The sequence below is a fragment of the Eumetopias jubatus genome, unplaced genomic scaffold (genome assembly GCF_037043125.1).
Source record: "Eumetopias jubatus isolate StellerSeaLion01/CBP00866 unplaced genomic scaffold, mEumJub1_p1.0 scaffold_1, whole genome shotgun sequence".
Classification (NCBI taxonomy): domain Eukaryota; kingdom Metazoa; phylum Chordata; class Mammalia; order Carnivora; family Otariidae; genus Eumetopias; species Eumetopias jubatus.
This window is the reverse complement of record NW_028274807.1, coordinates 74,668,172-74,672,593: the sequence shown is the minus strand read 5'-3', so window position 1 is coordinate 74,672,593 and position 4,422 is coordinate 74,668,172. Positions and strand designations below refer to the sequence as shown.

At 40.3% G+C, this 4,422-nt stretch overlaps 1 pseudogene; it reads left to right on the top strand.

The window, feature by feature from the left end:
- The first annotated feature begins 1,426 nt into the window (after positions 1-1,426).
- On the top strand, positions 1,427-2,394 carry LOC114207178 (enoyl-CoA delta isomerase 2 pseudogene; annotated as a pseudogene).
- The last annotated feature ends 2,028 nt before the right edge of the window (positions 2,395-4,422 follow it).

Genomic DNA, 4,422 nt, shown 5'->3' with positions numbered 1-4,422 from the left:
GGACAAATCTCATTTTCTCAGACACTTCATAAAAACACCAAATGTTCCTGGAGTCAGTGATTCCACAGGAATCATCCTGAGTGGACCTCCAGGCATTTCTCTTCTGTCTAGAACCTTAGAGCACAAAGGCTTTTGAAAAGCAGGGGATGGAAAAGGAATCAACTTCCAGGCTGAGAACGGAGGGTTAGGAAAAAGTACAGTGATTGTGTCATTTTTATTTATAAATTTCTCTCCTTCATGAGCATAATATTAAAACTTTTTAAAAAAATATTTTTAACCAGGTAGAGTTACCCTCATTTTATTATTATTGTTGTTATTGTTATTATTTAGAGAGAGAAGAGCACGCACATGGGCAGGGAGGGGTGGAGGGAGAGAGAGAGAATCTTAAGCAGGCTCTACGCCCAGCACAGAGCCAGACGTGGGGCTCAATCTCACGACCCTGAGATCATGACCTGAGCTGAAAGCATAAGTGGGACACTTAACTGACTGAGCCACCCAGGTGCTGGAGTTACCCTTATTTTAATTAGCAAGTGAACTGACAGATGATGATGTTCTCTGTCCTCAGCTTAGGTACTATTTTGAAGATCAGTAGGAGAAGCCTTATTTCAATGATGTCCTAGAAGAATACTGACACTCAGGCACACCAGCTGTGCTAAACAACCTTTTCTTTTGCTGCAACAACTTATTGTCATCCCATGCCATCGTCACCTGCATTTGAAGAAGATGTATATTGGTACATTGGTAATACTATCTCATATTTATTGATATGTCAATTTAGAGTGCGAGCTACATATATCTGTGTGACATCATCAGGACAGATAATATAAAGTCCTCTTCTTACTCATGATGGAATTCACAAGGCCTAAAGATGGAGAGAGAGGTTCTTTCCCAATCAGAAATATTCTACACATAGTAATCTGAATAACTTTTCACACATTAATGATTGGTTCTTACTTTCTCTTCTTAAGCTTACACAACATAATTTAAGATTATATACACTAAAAACAAAGTACTCTACCTGGCCCTCTGGGAGACTGACGGTGAACCTCACATGGTCCCTCCAGATATGATTTGAAGGAGTTGACATTGCAATAAGTCATGTCAAGATGATAAGAGCTACACATGTGTGGATTTTATGAGTCAAGTATGGAGGAAGACTCACAGAACAGGTGGGGAGATTTCACCTACAGTTTATGGAGAGAAAGGTAGCAATTAAGAGGAAAGGGATCAGAAATGGCCTCATTTACCCTAAAACTCCTTGTTTTGTTTTTAAAGAAACACCACCAAAAGGGGATGAGCTCAGTCAATCCCTTCCTCAGTCATCGGCTCCCCACCATTCTCCAAATACTATCCCCAAACATTTTGGAGGCAGGGGGTGGAGGGAGAGGCAGCTAATCAGAGTCTGAGAGCAAGATGATCTGCACTCTGTAAGCAGGCCACTGAAGGGCCTTGTAACACACCTAAACCAGGTTTGTTCGATTCGATCAATAAGGCCAAATGGGATGCACGGAATGCTCTTGGCAATCTGCCCAAGGAAACTGCTAGGCAGAACTATGTGGATTTGGTGTCTGGTTTGAGGTCTTCGTCTGACTTCTCTAGCCAAGTGAAGCCTGAAGCAGACAGGAAACAAACTGGATATGAAACACGGGTGATGACCTCTGAAGACCGCATCACAAAGATCATGTTGAACCGGCCTGCCAAAAAGAATGCACTGACCACACAGATATATCGGGAAATCACGCTTGCACTTGATGACTCTACCATAACTGTTTTTACAAGAAGTGGTGATTATTACTCTAGCGGAAATGATCTGACTAATTTCACTGATATTCCCCCTGAAGGAGTAGAGGAGAAAGCTAAAAAGGGTGCCATTTTACTGAGGGATTTTGTAGGCTGTTTCATAGATTTTCCTAAGCCTCTGGTTGCAGTGGTTAATGGTCCAGCTGTGGGAATACCCGTCACCATTCTCGGCCTATTTGATCTTGTGTATGCATCCGGCAGGACAACATTTCACACTACTTTAAGTCACCTTGGCCAAACTCCAGAAGGATATTCCTCTTACACTTTTCTGAAGATAATGGGCCCAGCCAAGGCAGTAGAGATGCTCATTTTTGGGAAGATGTTAACTGCTGGAGAAGCCTATGCTCAAGGACTTGTTACTGAAGTTTTTCCTGATAGCACCTTTCAGAAAGAAGTTTGGACCAGGCTGAAAGCATATTCAAAGCTCCCCTGGAATGCTACGTGTATTTCGAAACAGATCATCAGAAATCATGAGAAGGAAAAGCTGCACGCTATTAACGCTGAAGAAAGCAACATCCTCCAGGAAAGAAGATGGCTGTCAGACAATGCATGAATGCAGTCATGAACTTCTTAACCCGAAAAGCCAAGCTGTGATGCCTGTTACAGCAGAGTTACACATTTCAAAGGAAGGGATGTGCTGTCATTTCTGATTTCCAGTGCTTGAACTAAATAAATTCTGCCTTTTCTCAGTGCTAAATTAAAAAAAAATTAATTCATTTAAATCACTTAGTTCCCAGAACATGTGAGTTGTTATTTTAAAAGGATCAAGATGATAACATTAAAATATCTCCCAGAAAACAATTGTAAAAGTGAAATCTTATCATTTAAGGTTTGGTAATACACAAACTTCTGGCTTTGTCATGACTCTGACAGATTTTTCTCCTTGGTGAACTCAACTGATTAATTTCCAATTTACCTCAATTGAGATACCCAGAAGGAAGAGTAGGAGGCGAGCCTTAAGTACCCAGGGCTTTATGACTTGCATTTGCTGCTGTCAGGAATTGCCCACAATCCTTTATAAACCTGGGGATTCATGTGATTATAGAGTCTTACATCCCCAATGTGATTACTGGTTTCTCTGCTTCTTTCACGTACTCTGCAATGTTCTTAAGACCCAATGAGGGTTGAAAAAACAAGACTTTTATTGCTGTAAGTGACCTGAATTGTATAATTTTTATCTTCCTCTTTAGAAATAGCGGTAATAAAACATGGGCCCATCCTACCTCTCTTCCTAGGACTATGGTGATGAATAAAATAATTGGAAGCAAGCAGACCATTTGTTTTCAGCTTTGGTGTTCATTTTTCTGAAAGAGCTGTCGTTATTTTTGACAGTGCCCTGCTCACTTCCACAGTTCCCACCGGGAGCAGTGCCAAGACCAACCAGACTCCCAGCTGTGTTCATGTGGGCCTTTCATCCCTGCCCTTGCGATCTTTCTCATGACAGTTCCTTTTCTTCTGGAATGTCCTATCACAATCTTTGGACATCTAAACTCAAATTAGAGCAGGCCCCGAATAATTTAAAATTTGGTAATTACGAAGAAGAGTGGACTCGTATGCTAAGGCTGCCATAGTAAAGTACCGAATCTGGGTGGCTTAAAACCACAGGAATTTATTCTCCCCCGTTTCTGGGAGCTAGATGTCTATAATCAAGGTGTCAGCAGGGCCATTCTCCCTCTGCGACTCAGAGTAGAATCCCTCTTTGCTTCTTCTTTGCTTCTGGGGGTGGCTATGGATTCTTGGCACTGCTTGGCTTGCAGTTGCATCACTCCAATCTCTCCACCTGTTGTCCCCTGGCAATCCCCTGTGTGCCATACCTTCACATGGCATTTTCCTCTTCTTATAAAAATACCCAACATTATTGGATTTTATAATGACCTTATCTTAACTTGATTATACCTGCAAAGACCTAATTTCCAAATGAGGACACATTTAGATGGACTTGGATTAAGACTTCAATACTTCTTTTGAGGGGACAGAATTCAATCCATACAAGGAATTTTATAAACGGTAATAGTAACACAAGTATTAGATATTATTTTTCATATGTATATTTCCAAAACTTCTTTAAGCATAGTAGAGTGTTACAATACACGTTAATTAGAACCTAATTGGCTTTTATCCCCATGTTGATATAAGCCACATTATATTTCCATTATATTATAGAATAAAGCTCTAACTTATAGAAGATATCTGATCCTGGGGGTGATTATAATTATCTAGAGGGATGAAAGGGATTTTCCTGGAAATCATGGTTAATTTCCTGTTAAATTAGTGTAAAGTGTTGGAGTCAGGAAATTCTAGACTGTTCTTCTTTCCGTATTTTTTCTCTAGTTTCCTAAGAAACCGTTTCGCCTTTAGAGGTTCTATTGATTTTCTTCACTGTGTCACAGCTTTGGAAACAAGTGTTTGCTAGTTACTTATAAAAGTCACCTAAGTAGCCAACTGGGAAACCAGTTACATTGGTTTGGAAATCAGCCTGACCAACTATCTAGGTGTCTGATTTTGGAGAACTATCTTCATGGAAGATTTTCTTGCCCTTTCTGACCTTTTTTTCTCTCCATTTGTTAAAGGGGGGGATTTAAAAATATAGGACATAAAAATTTCTTTCCAAAGCAAAGTGAT